The sequence below is a fragment of the Euprymna scolopes genome, chromosome 40, assembly GCF_053919585.1.
Source record: "Euprymna scolopes isolate OS-2025 chromosome 40, ASM5391958v1, whole genome shotgun sequence".
Classification (NCBI taxonomy): domain Eukaryota; kingdom Metazoa; phylum Mollusca; class Cephalopoda; order Sepiida; family Sepiolidae; genus Euprymna; species Euprymna scolopes.
In genome coordinates, this window is record NC_136521.1 from 62,277,347 (window position 1) to 62,301,122 (window position 23,776).

A 23,776-nucleotide genomic window follows, 5' to 3' on the forward strand; every position below is an offset into this window, starting at 1 on the left:
AAAGAACCCTCTCCACTCGCATTGTACCCGGCGGAGGCTTTACAGCACTCATCGCAGTGGCTTAGTCCACATTACATTGTAGTCTACATTGCACTGTAGAGAGCCTACTGTTGATTTTATAAAATTACCTGTAAATAATGGCGTCACTTGAAGTTTAATACGCAAACATACAGAAACATTCATTTCGAGCGCGTCTTTGTTTCATCAAACAATCAACTGTTCATTATATTGAATAGTTTTACATATTCACTTACATTACAGTAAAACATGCAAATGTAAAGTATCATGGTTCAATTGTGCTTTGAAAAACATTCATTTCGAAAGCGCCCCTGTCTAGTAAGGAATTTACAGTTTATTTTATATTCTGGGCTTTTCTGCTTGTGAGGTTATAAAAGTTCTCGAATTAACTGATGATGTTAGGTTGTATAAAATGTCAACTTGGGTCAAAATCTGTCTTCCTTCTTTAATCGGATTTTTATTTTAGATTTTTAATATCTATCAGCCGCGTTCCGATACGCACCTACGTAAGAGCACTCCCAGACACATTAAGTACCTTTGTATGACATTTCAAAAGACACGGTCCAGTCGTTTCCTATTCCATAGGAAACGAACTCTCTCAAACACAAAGTTTAATTTATATAATAGTAGCGATATCTTCGTAAGTAGTGGACCTAGTCTATTAGCAAGGTAGTCTGCCAATCTGTTACATTTCAATTTTAAAAGACATTTTAAGTCGTAGTTGATGCAAATTGAATTTGCATACCTCATCTCAGATGTGTTTAGTGAATGTCAGCGGTTTGTAACGCTTAGTTGTGAATAGCAATTTCATTGGTCTGTCACAATCATATTTGTAATATATTCAGACACGTCCATGTATCTTTATTAAAAGCTCTGTTTGCCAGTCTGTCTGTCACGCTTAAGTGTAAAGTGTAATCTTCAGTCTGTCATATCAATTTCAAATATCACTGTATTTCGTCACATACGCTTATTTTATAATTATTTTATCATAGAAGGTTCTGTGTGTCTGTCACGCTTCTGTAACAACATCCTATTACGCTATATAAACTTAGTTTTAAGTAGAATTAACGCTTGATTGAAATAGTATATTATTTCCAAATACAAATACTCGGAGCAAGTACATTGAGGACATTTCCAAGACTGTTTCAATGAAGGTAGACGTCCTGTACGCGCCAGAGAATATCCTATATCGTTTGTTGATGCATGAAGCACAATTGTAACTCTTAAATCCAATAAATTCCGCGTTATCTTCCACGCTCCAACCTCTGTCCCATCGCCGCACGGTTGCATTCCTTTCCTTGTTTTACAAGTACTGTAATGAAATTTGCCCTGATGAACTCGTACATACTTTGGACTAACCTGTTAAGTAGAAACACATATAACCCTTTTATAACTGTTGAGTTCCCTGCACACCGAGAAAACTTATAATCTAACAGTTTCTTTCTCTTGGATTTCTCGACGGAATGTCCTTTTTTTTTACATGGAGATCACCAATTATCAAGGTTCGGAAGCCGCTCGGGGATAAAGGTTATTGCGTGTACAGTAATCAATGGGATAGTATCGTAGTAATCGTTAATAATGGAGATCTAATAAAATGTCTTACTTAAGGGGGTGGTTCATCAGGAATTTGTTTATGTCGCAACGTCTCCTCTGTGGGAGAAAGGTTGCAGAGAAGAGAATAGAAGAGGGAATCCCCCTACAAAGTCACGAAGTCTATTTTGCAATTTAATAGTTGCATCTGTTTCTTTTTTCTTTACAAAGGTAGTCACCACTTATCAATTCCCGGAACTCTCGGGGATAAGGGTTATTGCGCGTACAGTACGTTAGTATGTTAGTATTACAGATTTGATAAAATGCCTTAATTAAGGGGGAGGTTCATCAGGAATTTGTGTATGTTGGACTTGAAGACATCCAGGTTGTAGACAGGTCGGAAACAGGCAAACACAACAGAGTTCCACACGCGTGCACTTCTTGTTTAATATACAAAATTAAAATGATATAACTTTGAAGAAGCGCCGGGGTAGCGAGAGAATCTAATAGTTCATTGAATATTTTTTGTGACAGTCCAACCTCTGGTGGGAAAAACGAAACACTGGAATAGAAAATGTAGTGGGCAGCATAAATGGTCATTGGCGTCAAACAGAATAGGGCGATGAAACAAGAATTAAAGGAGATTGAAACTGATAAAAAATTAAAAAAACGAAATAGCTTTCTTCGAAAAGTGCGGTCCGTTTGACCACTTGGAATTAAATTAATAATTTGTAATTCCAAAATGACACAAGAATTAAAATACGTTTCAAATTAATAACAATACGCGCACATAAGCGCATACCTATTCAAGCGTACTTAACACACGGGCAAAGCTGAGCACTCAACCAACCCGCTAGTCTTACATATTGAAGGCTATATTCTATCAGCCTGTCTATCTCCATATTTTAAAACTCTATCTCCTCCGAAACGAAAATGGTCAAATGAATGGCGTAGAAATCATACTACTTACACTCCATTTGCTATAAATAAATCGATAAGTATTCGAAAAGCGAGAGAGAAAAAAAAATTAGAGATATTACTACTACTACTACCTGTAGCATATGCCAGGTCGCCATTTTTATTTTATACCAAAATAATGTATACATTTTCTATAGCACTTTGTTTTATTTTATTTATTTATGTAATTTAATTTTATTATTTTTCTTTAGTTTTTTCTATTTTTTTCGAGATCAGCGTGTTTTAACGAATATGTAAGACGCAGACTTTCAAGATTTTAACAACACGCGTAAAGTCATTATTCGTAAGAAGAAACGTCAAATTATTAAACGTCATTTTAATAGTATTGATCAGCTTATTCAAATGCAATTCAAATAATCAGTCCTCATTATCAGTATGTGGGCCTACACGCGAACAAACCTAAGAGAAGAAGTCTCCGAAACGATACGTATTCTCTCCTAACGATCCAATATTATCTGGAAGACGAGACGAAATAGCCAACAGAAATAAAAACACGATAATATTCATGTCTACAAATGAATGAAAATGAAATGAAACACCCCACAAAAAAAAACAGTAAACACGATTATATAAAAGTCGATGAGAAAATAAATTAAGAAGATTAAGGCCCTGAAACGGCCTGTTTTCTCTACTGATAACCGGCATTAACTAGAAGCAGAAATAGATTACTTCAAAGATATATATAAAGAAAAAAGCATTATATAAAAAAAAAACTATGAGGTAAGCTGTTTTTTTTGTTTGTTTGTTTTTTATCCAAAACACAATAGTGTTCGCTTGTTTCATGGCGAGTTTCTGCTCTTGTTCTGGTAGTAATTCTTCTTTAACCTAGAAGTAGTTTATATAACCATGACGTGTAGATATATATTTTGTAAGCAAATATTCTGTAAAAGATAGTTAACGTTTCTGAATCTTTTAAAACAAGAATTGATTGTACGTATTATTGGGATTACTCGGACTATTTTTTCATCTTGCTTGTTATTTTATCGACGTTCCAATCGATGTAAACTCTTCAAGTATATTTTATAAAACTCGGCAAATCATTCTGCCGAACTCGGGAATCTGCACGTTCTTTCTAACGGAAATCTTTTTTAATACACGGATGTTATACACGTTCTCGTTCCGTCAGCCATGGCAGAGTAAACATCTTAAATCATTCAAGATTTTATATTTTAGTTTCGACCGCACTAAGCAATTAAACTTTAAATTCCAGAACGGACTTCCACCAAATATATCATGCACTATGCCACCTTGTTACCGTTGTCGATTAAATAAAAGGGTCATCTTAAATTCAGTTCAGATTATCGAGTTAGAGGGACATATTTAAATATTTTTGAATATTTTTTTCATTTATGGATAACTTAGTTTTATTCACGTGAAATATTTTTTAAATATTTTAATATTAATATATATATATATATATATATATATATATATATATATATATATATATATAGTAGTATGCGCATAAGCCTGACGAATCCTATAGTAGATGAAACGCAGAATATTCAGTGTAGCTTAATCGCCATATATATTTTACAAATTACTAACTAGCTCTACCTACGTATTGAGCACTTTTGAAGTAAATACTTAAAATTTACGCATAAATCTATATTTTCGTATATTAATTTTATGTGAGTAAATGAAGTAGTTATATATATATATATATATATATATATATATATATATATATATATATATATATATATATAATTGCTTGAGGCAGATGCCTGTCTATCCGCACGGGTGAGCTGTGATACAGCGAAACAGTAGTGTATGAGAATGACTGTATATATATATATATATATATATATATATATATATATATATATATATATATATATTGGTTGCTTATAATTGAATTCTATTTTGTGTCAAAGTCAGTACGGTTAGTTTGGAAATACGGTGGGTTCGGCAAGACGCACATGAAAAGAGTCGGAGATTACATCTACCGAAACGTTGTGAAAATAAACTTAAGGTGAGAACAGTTGTCCGAAGACTCAAATAATACGAAGAATTTATATTCAACACGGAAATGGGGCACCTAGAAGTATTGGGAACTAAGGCACCAAACTCCCAAACTGTTTGCTGCCGAGAAACTGCACACTTTAAAAGCTCCAGTCCTCTTGATACACGTGTGATTGTCTGTACTGCACCTGAGCACTATACAGAAGCAGTTCATCATTATATTCTTAATAAATGTAATTTGAGCCATGAGTCATATTTATTCTAAGAACAACCGACCCATATACACGGGGCCATTCTTTGCTGTCATTCTTTGTTGCCATTCTTTGCTGTCATGTCATTCAATAAGAAATCCCGAGGCTTTAAAAAGAGAATGGTCCACCCTAATTGATCCCATTGCGTCAACCTTTAAACTTTAAAGGAAGAAAAAATCTCATTATTTTTGGATGAGATTTTTTCCAATCGCTTCTTTTCAAGTGATGTTTAGTCCAAGATTATTTAGATATTAATGTGTGTATTATGGCAGATTTTTTAACAGACAAATACGCACACATACACACACATATATATGTAGATTATTTCATGTATCTACCAAAGATTTTATATATGTATTTTCGGTATTTATTTTTTGCGTTCTCAATATGTAAGATATTATATATATATATATAAACATTTAATTCAATTTTCTATGCTTATTTCCAGTAGCAAATTCGGTACAAGACTTTTATAATATTTGCTAATATTTTTCCTCCGAGGAGATGTATAAACATCGAGAGCTTATGGGTTAAGGAATTTTTTTTTTATTATACTGCATTCTTTGTCTTGCATACAATAAAATTTCTATATTTTAAATGTAACTTTTTCAAATCACAAAGTTTTAAATTCCTTAATTACGATCTATTTGATCTATCAAGGATATTGAGCAATTTTATTTAGCTGGGATAATCTCATATAAAATATTACAACCAATAATATTTTGTAAGACCGATAATCACTGGATTTGTACTCCTATAGATTTATTGTATTTCATTATTCTCTATGTATATATATATATATATATATATATATATATATATATATATATATATGTGTGTGTGTATATATATATGTGTGTGTATATATATATGTGTGTGTGTATATATGTATATATATATGTATATATATACATATATATATACATATATATATATACATATACATATATATATATATATATATATATATATTTAAAAGAGGGGTTGTCACCAACAATGTGTATTTTTTAACATTATTTTATCATTCCGTGTCTTGGTTTTTCATTGAGAATTATGTTTAGATCATTGTAATAATGTTTTAATGTTTTAAATCATTGAAATCGTTTTTAAACGCGTTTCAGACGTTTTGTGAAGCGTCCTCTTCAGAAATTATTTTCAAATGTGTTGGAGATGTAAAAATAGCATTTTCGCAGTTCATTTAAAGTTTTTCCAAGGGGTGGAGGCGTGAATATGTCTAATATTCATTGGAATGTTCAATTTTTATTATTATTTTATTGGGCTGTGGCGAGGCCGCCGACCTCGGCTGTGGTCACTCCTGTATATATATATATATATATATATATATATATATATATATATATATATATATATATATTACAAATCTTACTACATATAAAATGTGTCTCCTTTTATTAGTAAAGTTATATTACAAGAACGGAACTTTATTTTAGACGCAGGGTAACTTATCTACACCATATAAAACTACCTATAATAATGAATAAATATATTAAATCAATAAAAAATATATATCCAAAGAAACGCTCATTCATTTCAATTACGACTCTGACATTTAAATGATAACGACGATATTAATTCCAACAAGAATACCAATGACATCATAAATTTTTAATGTCTAAAACGTAAAAAAACTTTTTAAAATCTCATGCTCTATTCTACAACGCTATATACACTTCGAATGCTAACGGCTTTTTTCCTTCCGAAAAAGATCAAAGACATATTTATATTATAAGAACATAGGTATTTTTAAAAATAATATACTGATATCTTGTTTCCTTCAAATTAGTTATCGCGAAGTAGTCTGGAAATAAAGACGAAAGTTTGATGATGGTATAATTGTTGTTAACTCCTTGTTCAACTCTTTATATATATATATATATATATATATATATATATATATATATATATATATATATATATATATATATAGTCATCCACATACACTACTGTTTCGCTGTTTCACAACTCATCAGTTTATATATATATATATATATATGTGTGTGTGTGTGTGTGTGTCTGTGTGTGTGTGTGCGTGGTTCACTGGGGGAACTCGTGGCTAGTTACTTTTAATGCATCTAAAACCAAACTCTTATCTTTACATCATAAACCCTCTGATCCCCATTTGGCATCAGTTAAAATGGATGGCTCTAGGAGAAGCCCATGTTTTGACAAGCTTCTGGGTTTGCCCTTTACTCCTGATCTGAAATGGAACACGTACATCAAGTCTGTTGCCAAGGTCGCTAGAAAGATGGTGGGGTCCTTCTACCGCTCCAGAAGATATCTCACCATGATGCAATTCTCTATCTATATAAAATACAAGTACGTCCAAGGATGGAATACTGCCGCCATATCTGGGCAGTAGCTGCTAAAAACAGCCTATCCTGCCTTGACAGATTACAAAATAGACTTCGTGGCTTAGTGGGGGATGCCCTTTTCTCTCACCTGCAACCTCTCTCCCACAGAAGAGACGTTGCGAACCTATCTATGTTTTATCGTTATTTCCATGGCAGGTGCTCGTCTGAACTCCAATCTCTGGTCCCCCCTCGCCAATCTCTAACGAAAAACACCCGTCTAGCTGAATCCATTGTGAAATATTTCCCCACTCTTTTTCTGTGCCTAAATCAAAACGTAAATTCCATGAACAAAGCATCTTTCTTAGAACTGCACGCCTGCGGAACTCTGTTCCGTCTGCTTGTTTCCCACCTGACTACAACTTAGATGTCTTGAAGTCCAACGTGAACAAATTCCTAATGAACCGCCCCCTTAAGTAAACACTTCATCAAATCTCTACACTAACGTACTGTACTTGCAATAACTCTTATTCCTGAGCGGGTTCCGGGCCTTGATAAGTGGTGACCACTGTGTAAATATATATATATATATATATATATATATATATATATATATATATATATACATGCTATCAATACAGCGGAAAAGATTCGTTTACCATATATAATCTGAGGTAAACTTAAATTTGATATAAATAATAATATTTATATATAATTGAATTAATCCCAACCAAACAAAAGAAGCTCTATACAGACACAATAGAAATTATAGCTAAAATTCGTTTATTTCCTTCTCTCTTTCTCTCTCATATATATATATATATATATATATATATATATATATATATTTATATATATGTGTATATAATGTGTGTGTGTATGTGTGTGCGTTCGTGTGTGCTTCTGCGAGTTCGTATCGATTTACTAGCTAATCCCTGTGTGGGATTAATGCTTTAAATTATTATAAAATTATTTTTATCTAAATAATTATAATTCAAATTAATGTTTAGGTTATTAATAACTAGTAGCGGGACCTGTGGGAATTCCACAAAGGACTTATTCATATGTAATATATTGAGTTGGCATTCTGTAGAGATTCAGTGTAAATTGAGACGCTCTGATATTAGTATAGCTTTTTTTGTTGAAACTGAAAAAGTATTTATATAAGCTAGCACGGACGCCCGGTAAAGCCCCGTCGTAAAGCACTCGTAAATAGGATATTTTAACTTTTGCAGAGTTTGCATTTATTATTATATACTTAATGTTCTATGGATTTTTATATGTTATAAAATTACGATTTCAAATATAAAAAAAAAACAAATATGTCCATATGACTTAGGTGCATTAGCTTGAATCGAAACCGAAATAAACGCTTATGAAAGAAATATACGCTTTACAATATAACTTGAGTCCTTTCAGCCATAATCGAAACCGAAACCAAAACTTATGAAGAGTTCTTGATAAAATTATTTTTTTAAAAATAGATGATTTAAGTGCCATCAGCTATAGTTGAGAGCGAAACCAAAACTTATGAAGTATTCTTGATGAAATTATTTATGAGAGGAAATTAAAAAAAACAAAAAAACATAGCAGTTAAACGACGCAGATGTAAACTTGATACACATAAGAACACGCAGGCTATCGTATTATAACTATTACTCGTTGGACCTGTGGAAATTCCACAGCGGCATCTTTCATATGTAATATATTTCTGCTGGGCATTCGGTGGGCGTTCAGGATGAATAAGGACGCCATCATATTATTCTAACCCTTTTGTAAAAACTGTACAAATATTTTTCTAAGCAAGTCTATATATTAATAGAGTAACGTGTAGAACAATAAAAAGAGAGGGGAGTTATTTACTTTTCCCTATTTAATAATGTAAGCATGACCGTTAAAAAAACAATATAAAGTAGTGATTTCAAAAATAAAAAATATAGATGAGTTGAGTGCCATCGTCTATAATCGAAAACGAAACCAAAACTTATGACAAATTCTTGACAAAATTATTTATTACAAGAAATGGAATGACACAAGACTTATCAAGCGACAGCCACTCGGAAGAAAAAACATGTAATGCTTTCATATTAACAAATTGATAAGCATAGTTTCTGTGCAGTATTGAGAAACAATTTATACACCTTGTACGAATGCTTGCACTTAACTGTGAACCAAGGTTAGCACTCTCTATTACTTCAACTAGTCTATGTTGACACTGCTGCATTGCAATAGCGTGAAGACATCTATGATAATGTCGAGAAAAGCCGGAAGCATCTACATCACCTTTCATTTCCAATAAACATCGCACCTTTTAATACTGACTAGCGTAAACTTTGTTGAAGTTCAGTGGTTTACAAGGAACGGGTGTGATGACGTTATTATGTTGTATAAATATTTATAAATTAACTGGTATTTTTTACCCAGGAGTCAGCACTTACTAAGGCTCAGAGCTCACTCGAGGATAATTGTTAAAGCGTGTACGGTATCCGAATCATAGCAATTGTTAGAAATGGAGATTCGGTAAATTTGTTAACTTAAGTGGAACGACTCATCAAGAACTTGGTTGCATTCAACTTGAAGACCGCCATATTATAGTAAGCTGGAAAGCAGGCAAACGGAAGACAGTTCTACAGGCGTGTCGTTCTCTGAAAGAAACTTTGTTCATGGAATTTACGTTTAAGTTTAGGCACAGATAAAGAGTAGGGGAATTTATTTATAGTGTTTTCAGCTAGACGAGTGTTTCTCGTAAAAGTTTGGCGAAGGGGGACCGTAGATTGGGGCTCAGATGAGCAGTTGGCATGACAATAACGATAAAGCAGAGACAGGATTACACGGTCTCTTCTATGAGAAAATGGTTTCAGGGAAGAGAAAAGGGCCATTCCTTTCCGAGGCTACCAAATCTATTGTTTGTACAGCAGCATTGCTTCCAACAAAACCTTCATTAGATGATGATTCCATGTCGAAGCATAATTACGGTTAACCTAGAGCGCTTAACATACCACACGACGTTGTTAAGGTGTCGTCATTCTGTATGCTTTTCATGGCAAAGCTGATGCAGATAGAGCCTTGTCTTGTATTTTTTTGTAATGTCTGAGAGAGTAAGGCCAAGAATTTTCAAGAACGAAGAGGTTGAGTTTGCTATAAAACCTCGGTGCCTTACTTCGATAAAAATACTATGGTTTTCCTGCTATTTCTGACACATTCTTCTCTTAGATTTTCATAAGCTTTCCAATTTACGCTGATGTGTTCAGTAAAATATGTTCCTTAAATGGAGCCGTTAATTCAATAAAGAAAACATATTCCTAACATTTACACAATAAACGCTACTAAACAAGCGTAATCTTTTTATTGAGTATTCGAAACAGAAGCTGGAGCAGCCGACGCTGACAACGTGAAAACTAATTCTTAGTTGTTGCTTGTAATCAAGCTTTGAAAAGAATTGTCAACGACCAAGTGGCGCACGACACGGACTGACCGTTTGGGTGTTCCAAGTTCTAATTCAGTTCGTTCCACAGAAGAATTTTTACTCGGGGATGTAATCTCTCAATGCCTCCGTTAAATCTCAAAAGACAAAGGACACTTCCTGTAGAGACAGATGCGTGTGTTATTGTGTTGCAAGCGTTGCGCAGTCCCTACCACACCTCTCTTGAATCGGCACTGCTTGAGTCCAGTGGCAAGGAGAAGTCCAGGACGACTGGAAACAATATCCAAATAAGCAGAGAGCACATAAAGCATCTGGAAATCCTAAATAGTCACCCATCTGGTACTGGCCAGGCTTATCGTTGCTTAATGGATGTTGAGATTTTAGCAACCTTTACCTAAATCCACAATGTCTATAAAAAAAAGATATCTAATTAGGAAGATATCGGGGCACCGAATGCCAACAACAATGATGTTCTTATGCATTAGAATTGCATAAATGATGCTTAACAACAAGAACAACTATCATTAGCGCGATACCCATCATCACCATCATTATCATCATCCTGATTCTTTATCATCATCAGCCCCATCATCACTAGTCTCCTCTTCTTTCTCACTCGGCCTTGCCGTTTCATGGATCTTAATTCTATCTCTCACCACCCCTAATTAACTCGAATTGTGAACTATTTTTTTTTTATTCATTAACTAAATGCAGAGGCAGAAATGTGACGGATGCTAAGTGACTAGTGACACTTATTCACGACCTGGACGTGTCAATTCGAGTCCAGCCAGTACCACAAAAAATGGCCCTTCGCATAAGTATCCGATGTCGTTCCTAGATAGTTTTCACTGGAGAGAGAACAGGAATGTGAATACCAGCACTAATCATTCCAATGAATGAAAACACTCATTCCTTTTATCATGCATCTCATATTTCAATTATAACGGATATATTTATTCACCAAATAACAGAAAAACACCATGCATTTTAAATGTCTAACATGTAAAAGCGTTAAAAATCTGTCTCTCTGTTCTACAACGCGATATATACTCTGAATGCGAACGGCGTTTCCGTTCTCAGATAGAACAAAGACATTCTATTCATGGTTTAAACACAAGTATATTTTAAAACATTGTACTGGTATCTAGTTTTCTTACAGTTAACGTTCCCGAAGAAGTCTTGAAATAAAGACGAAAGGTTGATGTGTTATGTGATAGCCAGGAAAGGCTGGTTAGAAAATATATAATTTTTTTTTACACAGAGATCACCACTTATCAAGGCCCGAAAGCCACTCAGAGAGAAGGGTTATTGCAAGTACATTACGTTAGTGTAGAGATTTGATGAAGTGTTTACTTAAGGGGGCGGTTCATTAGGAATTTGTTAATGTTGGACTTGAACACATCCAAGTTGTAGTCTGATGGGAAGCAGGCAGACGGAACAGAGTTCCACAGGCGTGCAGTTCTAAGAAAGAAGCTTTGTTCATGGAATCCGCGTTTTGAGTTAGGCACAGATATAGAGTGGGGAAATACCACGCTATTTAACTTTCTTGGGTGTTCCATAATGGGAACCGCCTAGGACTATACTTGTGTACCGGTGAACACTGAGATCTTCTCCGTGTTATATAATAATAGACAGGTAGCACCTAATCAAGCAACTCTCTGAAAACCAGCTAAGAATAACGAAAAAGATCGTGAGTAGAAGGAGCAAAGGACGATACCGAGAAACATATCTGGATAGTTCGAACTCCTAGGCAATATCTGTTTTTCTCTAACTGACAGAATGACAATAGTTTAGTTGAATCGTGGAAAATGATAGTTCAGCGAGCACAGCAAACTCAAAAGGGTTAAAGGACCAAACTGAATGACCCGGTCGACTGCACCGAAGCTAGGTATGTGCTCAACCATAAACATACTAAACACCTCCGCCGGACTGATTTTATCTAAACTTAATGTACCGCTACACAGGTATACACTTCTGGACCCACACGTTGTATGCAGTTTACGTCGCAAAGAACATAGGACAAGTAAAAATTCGGCTCCGTTTTATTTTGGCGACAACGACATTTATTTCCTCATACTTCCGGCACGCGTGACTTCTCTTTACGGCTGTGACGTCACCCACGTCTATAACTTAATCGCTTACTTTAACGTGGTTACTCTCTCGTTCTCTCTCTTTTATATATTTTTTCTCTTTTTCCTTGCCGTGATGTAATTTCTCAACATAGTCACCATACGTGCTCTGTTACATTTATACTAATGCTTCACATGCCGACTGACTGATCGAGCCTTCTGTATTAATGCATAGACGCAACAAATAAAAACAAACAAGCAAAAGCACAACGTAAAAGTGAATTTCGCTTTCGGTTTGAAATTGCCGCAGGCCGATTCTTTATTGATAACGAAAAAATATATATATAATCTGCAAATTCCCGGCTTGTTTTTGCAAAAAAAAAAAAAAAAAAAAAAAAAAATGGCGTCATCGTGAATAATTCGCTAGCAGGTCTTCCCTTCGCAAAGAAATATGCAAATGATATTCAATTATCATACAAATATCGGAATAAACTACAAAGATAACAAACATGTTTAAAAGATGCTAAATTTGATTTTTCTCCTTCATAATGAAATAACGCATGCCATATGCCCATTGTCAAGAATAAAAATAGAGCGCGCTTTTATTTCGATGTTTATTGCCAACGTATTAAATGCCGTTTGTTCATGCAAATCGACAATATCTGCTAGTTCAGCAAAATGGTGACAATCAGATAAAAAACACACACACAAACACACACACACACACACACACATATATATATATATATATATATATACTAGCGGGACCTGTGAAAATTCCTCTTTCATATGTAATATATTGATGTTGGCATGCTGTCGGTATTCAGTGTAGATGGAGAGGGTCTTATTGTAGATTTTTTTGTTAAAACTGCAAAAGTTTTTATCTAAGCTAGCACGAACGTCTGGTAAAGCCCGGTCGTAAAGTACGCTTAAATATGATATTTTAATTCTTGCAGATTTCGTATGTATTATTATCGAGGTGATGAATCGAAACCGAAATAAAAACTTATGAAAAAATATATGTATAAAAACATAACTTGAGTTCCTCCAGCCATGATCGAAAACGAAACCAAAACTTATGAAGAATTCTGATAAAATTATTTATATAAAAAAAAAAATTATTAAAGTGCTATCTGAAACTGAAACCAAAACTTATGAAGGAGTCTTGGTAAAAAATATATATGACAAGAAATAGAAAACCATAACAATTAAACGACCCGGATGTAAGCGTGAAACACACAAAAGAACACATACGCTATCGTATTAATATATAGATATGAATTTAAACGTTTCCCGGCTTTTGCTGGTCGAAAGTACGGTTCCATGTGTTTAAATTTATGCATATTTTATATTTATCTTTGTAGGGTCATTAATATTACATATGTGACATGTTTACACTAAAAATCCCCTTTCTCAACATAGTCGCTTGAAGGCAAAAGTTATAATATATTTCCTAATAGCACGCCGCCCGGAGTGGCTCGGCCATAAAACAGGCTGAAATACAGTATCACAATTTACGCAGACGTCGTATTTATTATTAACTATTAGCAGAGTTCTCAGAGGTCAAATCGTTGCACTTTGACACATTAACAGCCAAATTTCTGGCCGAAAAATGATTAAAAAGATTTTTCAAATCTCAATACCCCTTATGTCCAATTTCGCGTGTGTAGACTGTTGACAGAGTAATTTGGTAGGTAAATGTACACAGATAAATTCACTTTTATGGATATATACATAGAGGTAAATCAATCTTCAATAACAATCTTAAATAGAATAGTTAAAACAATTCTATCGCTATAAACAGTAACTAACAAACAGCTATTTTAGAAAACTGATTTTCCTTAATGTAACACGCAAATGAGGTTACCCAATAATATATATATATATATATATATATATATATATATATATATATGAAGTTAAAAGAAAAAACAACAACAAATATATCTCGATACAATTATAAATTTATTTAAATTCTATAAGGGCTTTCCAAATTAGAGGACCAGTCTAAGATCATCGCTCGACTGAATCTCAACCATAAAGTACATTTTTTCCTTTCATGTATATATATATATATATATATATATATATATATATATATATATATATATATACACCCATACAGAAACACACACACCTAAATATATGTATATATATATATATATATATATATATACACCCATACATAAAGACACACACCTATATATATATATATATATATATATATATATATATATATATATATATATATATATATATACACCCATACAGAAAGACACACCTATATATATATATATATATATATATATATATATACACCCATACAGAAACACACACACAAATATATATATATATATATATATATATATATATATATATATATATATATAGTACAAAACTTGTCAAATTCTATAATTTACATTTTTTTTTCTTTTTTGTAACTTTTGTTTATTTCATCTTGGATTTTTTTCATTGCAGCCGTTTCATAAATGGGATGGCAATTTTACGATTTTACAATTTTAACAATTTCCTGATGCCTACTGACTAATCAGATGTTGTTTACATTCGATGTTACTAACAAAAAGTTAATTTTGTAAACGATAAACCTGGTGTTTGGGGAAAGGAATTCCATCCCCACGTTGTCACAATTCGGATACCTATCTATCTATCTATCTATCTATCTATCTATCAATCTATATATCTATCTTTCTCTCTATCTATCTATATATATATATATATGTATATACATATACATATATATGTAAATATATATATATGTATATATATAAAATATCTTATATGATATGGATTGATTACATGGACAGACCGGTACATATAAGATAACCGATTGTAAACAACGATGTGCTTGGCTAGTATAATATGTGTAATCATTTGAGAATGATAGGTGCTGTATGGAATGCGACGGTATGTAAAAAATTTCTAGTATGTACTGAGGGCATATATAACAAGGCCGATTGCCATTAGTCGCGTGATCTCGTGTAATGAATGAATGCGTGAATGTAGGATTGACATGGAATTCTTAAAGATAAGCAAAAATGACCGAAAAATGGGCTGAAATGACTTAAATAAATAAAAAGTAAATTACTTAGGATGACTTTAATGAACTTGAGAATGAATTGAATGACCTTCAGAATGATTTGAATGCTTAAAAGTAACTGGAATCCTTAAAAACACAACTTGAATGATCTGGAGAACTTGAATGGTTTGAGACTGACTGGTTGTAAAGTGGGTGATTATTTTACATTAAATTATTACAGAAATGTGATCCCCCACTTAATATCACAAATTACAAACATAAGTACAGCATGTAGTAAGAACAGATACTACACTTTGATCTTGGCTAAAAGGCCAAGAAAAGGGTAATTATTTGCTCCCCCAACTAGTAAATAAGGCACAAGGCGGACTTTTAATGTGAGAAGTGAAGGGGAAATGGGGGCCAGTTCCCCGGGTAGTAGGGGAGCTTTATAGTGACAATTGGTATGAAGGTTTGCCTTACATTGACGAAGGTCTTATATGTGGTGTGGCCCCTCACATATGGTTTTTTCTTGCAGTATCTGCCGGAACTGATACTATAATTTTAATATTGGCTAAAAGGCCAAGAACAGAGTATTTATTTGCTCCCCCACCAAGAAAATTAGGCGCAAGGCCGATTTTTAATGTGAGGAGTGGAGGGGAAATGTGGACCAAGTCCCCGGGGATTAGGGGAGTTGGATAATGACAATTTGTATGAAGGGTTGCCCCTACATTGACCAAGGTTTTTTATGTGGGGTTGGTATTTATTTGTTCCCCACACGAGCAAATTATGCACAAGGCCGATTTTTAATGTGACGAGTGAAGGGAAATGGGGACCAACTCCCCGGGGAGTAGGGGAGCTGTATAATGAAAATTGGTATGAAGGACTGCCCCTACATTGACTAAGGTCTTATATGTGGGGTTGTCCCCACATATGGTCTTTGCTTGCAGTATCTGTCGGAACAGATACTACACTTTGATCTTAGCCAAAATGCCAAGTAAAGGGTATTAATTTGCTCCTCCACCGAGAAAATTAAGCACAAGTTCGATTTTTAATGTGACTAGTGAACGGGAAATGGGGACCAACTCCCCGGGGAGTAGGGAAGCTGGATAGTGAAGATTGGTATGAAGGGTTACCCCTACATTTTCCAATGTCTTATATATGGGGTTCCTCGGCATGTGGATTTTGCTTGCAGTATCTGTTCTGGCAGATACTACACATTGATCTTGGCCAAAGGGCCAGAAAAAGGGTATTTATTTCCTCCACCACCGAGCAAATAAGGCACAAGGCCGATTTTTAATGTAGGGAGTGGTGGGGAAATGGGGCCCAGCTCCGCGGGGAGTTGGGGAGCTCGATAGTGCCAATTGGTAGTAAGGGTGTGTATTTATTTTCTCCCCCACTGAGCAAATTCGGGACAAGGCCGATTTGTAATGTGAGGAGTGAAGAGGAAATAGGGATAAACTCCCCGGGGAGTAGGAGAGCTTGATATTGATAATTGTGCAACCGAAACCACTGAATGATTCAAAACTGCAATTGAAGCGCACTTTCCCATGCGGAAATTCTATAGCAAGCCCGACTCTCCCCAATGGTTTACTTCGACTTGCGCAACTGGCATTGCTCAAAGGCAGCATGCATTCCGCAGGTTTAACCGACATAAGTCCAGTTCAAACAGACAGAAAGTACATAGAAGCTAGAAGTAACGTTAAGAAAGAAATAGCGACAGATAGAGGGAATTTACGGAAACCACTAAAAAACGCATCGAAGCACAAAAACTAGGAACTCGTGACTTCTGGAAAATCTACAACAGTGTAGTAAATAATGGGCAATCAACAATTCCCCCACTAACCAACAATCACGAGGTTCTTTGCTCAGCAACCGAGAAGGCTAACATGCTTGCCAGTCGGTTTGCCTCAAACTCCACACTGGACCCTCTAAACCACCCCCTACCTCAATTTCCTATGCGAACAGACGCCACGCTAGATGATCTGATAATCACCCCTGCTCAGGTGCATACTATCATAAAAAACCTTGACACTTCAAAAGCATGTGGACCCGACCTCATTCCAGCTGTGCTATTAAAAAAGTGCTCAGCCGAAGTAGCTCCAGTTCTCTCCAAACTCTACAACAGATGCCTTAATGAATCTTGCTTTCCGGGCTGTTGGAAAACTGCTTCTGTGGTACCAGTATTCAAGAATTCTGGCGAAAGAACTGACCCATTAAACTATCGCCCTATTAGCCTCCTCCCACTTTTTGCCAAAATATTTGAGACCTTAATTAACCATGCTCTAGTCCAGCACCTTACAGATGCTAAACTTCTGACCGACCAACAATATGGATTTAGACAAGCCCGTTCCACGGCAGACATCCTCACTGTAATCTCTGAACGCATATACCATTCACTGGACAAAGCGGGAGAGGGCAGAGCGGTAGCTCTAGATATATCTAAGGATTTTGACAGGGTATGGCATGAGGGTCTCCTCAGGAAGATTAGATCTTACGGTATCACAGGTAGAATACTTCACATACTTAAATCCTTCTTAGATAAGACGGTCGTACATCTAAACAATATGATATAAATGCGGGAGTGCCCCAGGGATCTATCCTTAGACCTCTGCTGTTCCTGATATTCATAAATGACCTCCCCGACAAAACTGCCTCTGAGATGGGTATATATGCTGATGACACCACACTTTATAGCAGGCACGACAGGAAAACAAATGAACATATATCTAAAGTAATGGCATAAACACTAGATGATGACCTCCAATCAGTAGTGGAATGGGGACAAAAATGGATTGTCACGTTCAATGCCGCCAAGACAAAACTGGTTTCATTCAATAATTACAAGAAACCTTCTCTACCACCAATAGCAATGGCCAACGACTCTTTATCTGAGAGTACGTCTCTCAAGCTCCTTGGCCTTACGTTCACAGGAAACATGAGTTGGAACAATTACATCGAGGACATTGCCAGGGCCGCTGCGAGGAAGGTGGGCTCTCTCTACCGTGCTAGAAAACGTCTTACACCCGAAAGTATCCTATACCTCTATAAGGCCACTATTCGCCCATGTATGGAGTATTGCTGTCATATTTGGGCCGGTGCATCGGCTACTAGTCTCTCGCTCCTTGACAGGGTTCAAAAGAGAGTCGCAAATCTGATAGGCCCTAAACTAGCATCTAAACTTCAGCCTCTGTCCCATCGTCGAAACGTTGCATCCCTCTGCCTGTTCTACAAGTATTATAATGGCGAATGCTCTGAAGAACTGCAAGCACATCTACCCCTACGACGAGAACACCCTCGACAGACCCGACAAGCTGCAAAATCCCACCCCCTGTACTGACATGCATAAGTTCAAGTGCAATGTGAACCAACATCTCGCTTCCCTAATCCCCACATAGTACCCCAGTAGATGTTTCCTCTGATTGTAGCCCCCTACACCAAAGTGGCAATGTGCCTTGTTTGGGGTGAAAATGTAATAAAAAAAATTTTTTAAAAAGGGTCGCCCCTGCATTGACCAAGGTCTTATATGTGGGGTTTCCCCCACATATGGTCTTTGCAGGCAGTATCTGCTGGAACAGTTAGTACACTTTGATCCCGGCCCTAAGGCCAAGAAAAACTGAAAGAGCTAAGAACACCATCTATTAACAATAGACCTTTTATCGTAACCAAAAAGGCCAAGTACAAAAGGGTTACGGACAGACCGGCAGACCGACCGACAGAGCGACCGACTTATAGAGTCGCTTGTCCGCGACTAAAAACCGGTACCAACGATGCACAAATTTTCGTTTAGAAATAAATTTCGAAGATATTATGTAAAGATAAAACCTAAAATCTATTGCTCGCTCTGTCTGTGGCAGGCATTTGCACTGACTAAGTTAAGTTGTAGTTTCAGTACAGTGCGACACAGATGACTTGTTTACAGTATTAGTAGTCCGTCGTGTTCGGAAAAAGGCATTCCATTTTGCCAACACATCCCGATTCTCAGAAGTTGCAAGCCAAAACTCTTTGCGCTTGATCTGCAACATAACCGCCATCGGAAAGCAATAGAATCACCCTAAAAAGGGGTATATAAAGGGTGGAACGATTAATTAATCGCTCTAAAGAAAACAACCTAACAGCTTTATTTTAAAACTTGAAAAAAAAGCAATTCAAGTCACTTGATTATGTAGTAGAGCTTACATCTATTCAATATAACTGCCTTTGGCCTCAATCACCTCCTCGATACGTGTCCGGACCTTGGAGAATGCCATTTCCACCAGCTCCGGCGGGAGCTCGGCGAATACTCGACAAATGGCGGCGATCAGGATGGCTTTGGTTTTATAAGAGGTCATACCAGTGATGTTCTAGACATATGACACAACGATGTAGTCCAATGTGTTCAGATCGGGGAGGAGTTGTACAGTGAGAGAAGGGTACAAAGTTGTAGGACTCCTTCTGAATTCATTTCTGTATCTCTTTGCACTTGTGGACCGACGCCGAATCTAGTCGTCATACTCATGGCCTGCTCGCGGTCACGTGATTGCACCAGTGGATCACCACACTCTTCATCACATCCAGATAAATTTTCCCGTTTACTTTCAAGTTGGCGTTCAATATGTAAGGCGGCATTGTATGACCTTCATTGAAACCACTGACCATAACACTGGCCGGAAACTTTGTTTTCCTCACCCTGAGCACGTCCTTTTTATTCGCGGTAATCCATCGATGCATTTTGAGGTTGTTGGCAAGGGTCCTGTTGTCATAATTTGAATCGCTAGAGAGCATGAATTTTACAGCGGCGTATATCTGATCTTTCTCGTTGAACATTGTGTCATTTTAAGACATGATAGAAGGATTCTGTCTCTCTTTGGATTTGTACACAACTAGCCAACTAATAGATGTTCTACAACAAAAACCGAAAACGGTTTTCATCAAACGGAAATGAAATAAGTCGGCTTTTCTACGGCGACAATTAATTTTATTGTTTCAGCCTATATTTATGAGTGCTTTTATTATTGTCAAGTGTTCTCGTGTTTGTACGTGCGGGGACATCCCCAGATATAGTTCAGCGAAAACAAAACAAAAAAAAAATCGGATGACAGTTCCTTGGAGTTTTTGTATCTGACTAACTGAAGTTTTTACTTCAGATAAATCTTTTTTAAAACGAAAATCTGTGCATCGTAATTTTTACTAGGTAAATCTTTTGTTTTGTCTCGACGAAAATCTGCTAAGAAAATTCCCGCCAACGAACCAACAATCTCGGGTTGTATTTTCAGCAACATTATTACGGATGTTTCCCCATTGGAAAGTTGCACGCTGTCTTAATATCTACGGCGTATCTACATGCCCCACACCTTATTAATACCTCCATTCAACAGCTTTCTCGTGTGTAGCGAACTATTTACGACCAGTCACTCGATACCCACTCTCTGAATCTGTAACTCCCTATCTCTACAATCCTAGGAGTACAAACAGACATGTCTCTTCTAATGATGTAATCAACACGAAGGATTTCACCCGGTGTTTGTCTATCAACTCATGAATACTAAAAATCTTTATTTGTTTCTAAATTTAATTAATTATTGTTTCATGTCTAACGTAAATATTTTATCTTACAAATCCTTTTTCGTTTCGATAAATTATTCTTAAATAAAATTTTATAAACATCAACAACTACCAATAATAAGAATTGCCCAGGTTACTCGCCCGAAACAACAACGTAACACTAGTTATAGTTTGCTATAGTAAAAATGTTTAAATAAAAAAAAATGTTAACATATATACTTTACATGGTTATATTTAGCATCAGCTATCTAAACAAAAATATAATAAAATATGTAACCTAGTGATGAGACGATTCCAATATTTTCCCCGATTCCAATACAATTAACGATTCTGTTATAAATATCTGATTCCGATACAATTACCGGTTCCGGTTACTATTCTTCTAAAATCTCCAAGTTATAGAGTTGATCCATATTATTTATTTAATTTTTAGCTTATCATAATATTCTATGTCCATCCACCCACAGCCATGAACTCCTGGAGGGGCATAGGCCATCTACAACTTCTGTAGATGCTTATGTAGCGAGGAGTTCTTTTTTCGGGGCGATGGTGCTGGGTAATGCCCCAATCTTCTTAGAAAAGCACATACAGCGCTTAGCCTTCCAAAATGGTCACCCATCTAATATTGGCCAGGCACAATGTTGCTTATCTTCGGTTATCTGGCGATAACCGGCGTGTCAACGTGACTGTGCCGTACTATTAGTCTATGTAAACGAAACAAATACACTTGTGAGAATGATCTATGTATTTTACTTTTATTAATAGTTTGAAATTAATAAATATTTATAATTCAATCATCAGTACAATGGAAAATTTAACGTTAATAAAAACGTAAAAGAACTGTTTTCGACATAGGAAAATAGACACGATCTTTGTTTCAATTCCGATACCGAATCCGAAACCCCAAAAGTTTCGCTTTTTCAGATCCCGATTGCGATTATCCGGAGCGACACAAACGAAATCAATAAATTTGTGAAAGAATCACTGCAACGATCACTCATAAAATAAAACCTAATTAATCGTTAATTATTGTTAATTGTGCATTTGCGAATTTAGGACTTTATTTTAATGCCTCCATTCAGCCAGTCAGCGCAGCCGTAGCCGAGATTGAACTCGATACACGAGTTTTGTAGTGTAATTCAATCTGATCGTTAGCTGAATATCGTAACGCCTTCATGAGATGGGGTGCCTACCACAGATTAAGTAAGTCCCATCTCCCATCGAGAGAAGGATAGACTGCGCCAGTTTCTCAACCTGGTATTTTACCTCGCGGTACATACAGCGCCTCGCATTCCCAAATAGTCACCCACCTGGAACTGACCAAGCTCTATGTTGCTTAACTTCGGTGATCTGGCGAGAACCGGTGTGTCTGTTGTGTCATGGGGGTTCATATCAGAGAGTATATCGGGGACTCAGAACGAAGGATGATAATTGATATTTAGATTATGAGTAATATGGAACTAAAACATTTATGCAAACAGTTCTTCTTAATTCATATAGAGGGGAGACACATGGTTGATGATGGCGGAGAAGGGGCACATAATACTTGGAGGGAGTTATAAAAAGTTCGTTTAAAGATGATAGACAAAACAAATTTATATTTTCCTTTTGGTGGAATGACGACAGACGAAGGCAACAGTTTACAAATATAAATGATTGTTTATTCAGACAAGCGGGTGATAATAGTGGTCAGTGATTTAAGTCCTTACGATTACATGGTCTCCTCGTCTCCAAGAGGGTCACACCTCCCAGTGTAGCCGGCTCTCTCTCTCTCTCTCTCTCTCTCTCTCTCTCTCTGGCTCTACCTCTGACTGTGACTTTCTTGAACTTCGAACCCTGTCTCAATGTACTGAGCATCTCCGTCCTTTATTACGTACTAGCGGGGGTACCCGGCGTTGCCCGAGTGTTTGTTTCCGGGACGGGGGGGTTAAAAAATGTTATGGTAGGTAAGTAGGAAGGATCAAACCCGGAGTCATGAGTAAAAGTAGGAAAATAAAGTGTAAAAAAAAAAAAAAAAAAAAAAAAAATCTGCAACGTTAACAGTTCGGCCACCAAGAAAAGTCCATTCCAGTTGTTTAGGGGGAAAAAAAACACTATGGTAGGTCGGCGCGAACGTGAAAATATAATGTGAATTGTCCAGCAACCTAACCACTACGCCACAGAGCACTGCAGCTTAGTTTAGTGATTTTAAATAACTTAACATGATAGAACTACGAAGCCAAACCGGTGGTCTCTTCTCAACTGTTCCTTGTGAACGATCTCCAAACGGTGTTAAGTGGTGGCAGGGGGAGGAGGAATTTTTAAGAGAGAAAATATTTTACCACTTCCATTGATCTTAACCGATTTTGGCCGTGACTTCTCAGCAGAAAAAGTATAGAAATCTAAGATTATCGAGGAATTTGAGAACTAATAAGCCTATAACAAACCTCAGATATTGTTCTGCCGTTTGTGCATAATGTATTTGCATGAAATATCTTGATTTTTAATCCTATTAAGGTCAAACTCCCACGGGAAAAAATGAGTTCATTTTATTTATATAGAGAAGATAGATAGAAGATAGAACAGAGAAGAAAAGCATGCTTCGCCACGTGAAATTTATTTACGTTGATTTTACCTATGTATGTCCACACACTCTTTTGGTAAACAAAGAATTC

The 23,776-nt window shown here is 35.9% G+C and overlaps 1 protein-coding gene and 1 pseudogene across 1 annotated transcript in view; both read right to left on the reverse strand.

The window, feature by feature from the left end:
• Nucleotides 1–23,776, reverse strand: part of LOC145265676 (sperm-tail PG-rich repeat-containing protein 2-like) — a 1,924,518-nt gene that overhangs the window by 493,215 nt on the left and 1,407,527 nt on the right. The window lies entirely within an intron of this gene.
• Nucleotides 15,697–15,926, reverse strand: LOC145265852 (U2 spliceosomal RNA; annotated as a pseudogene).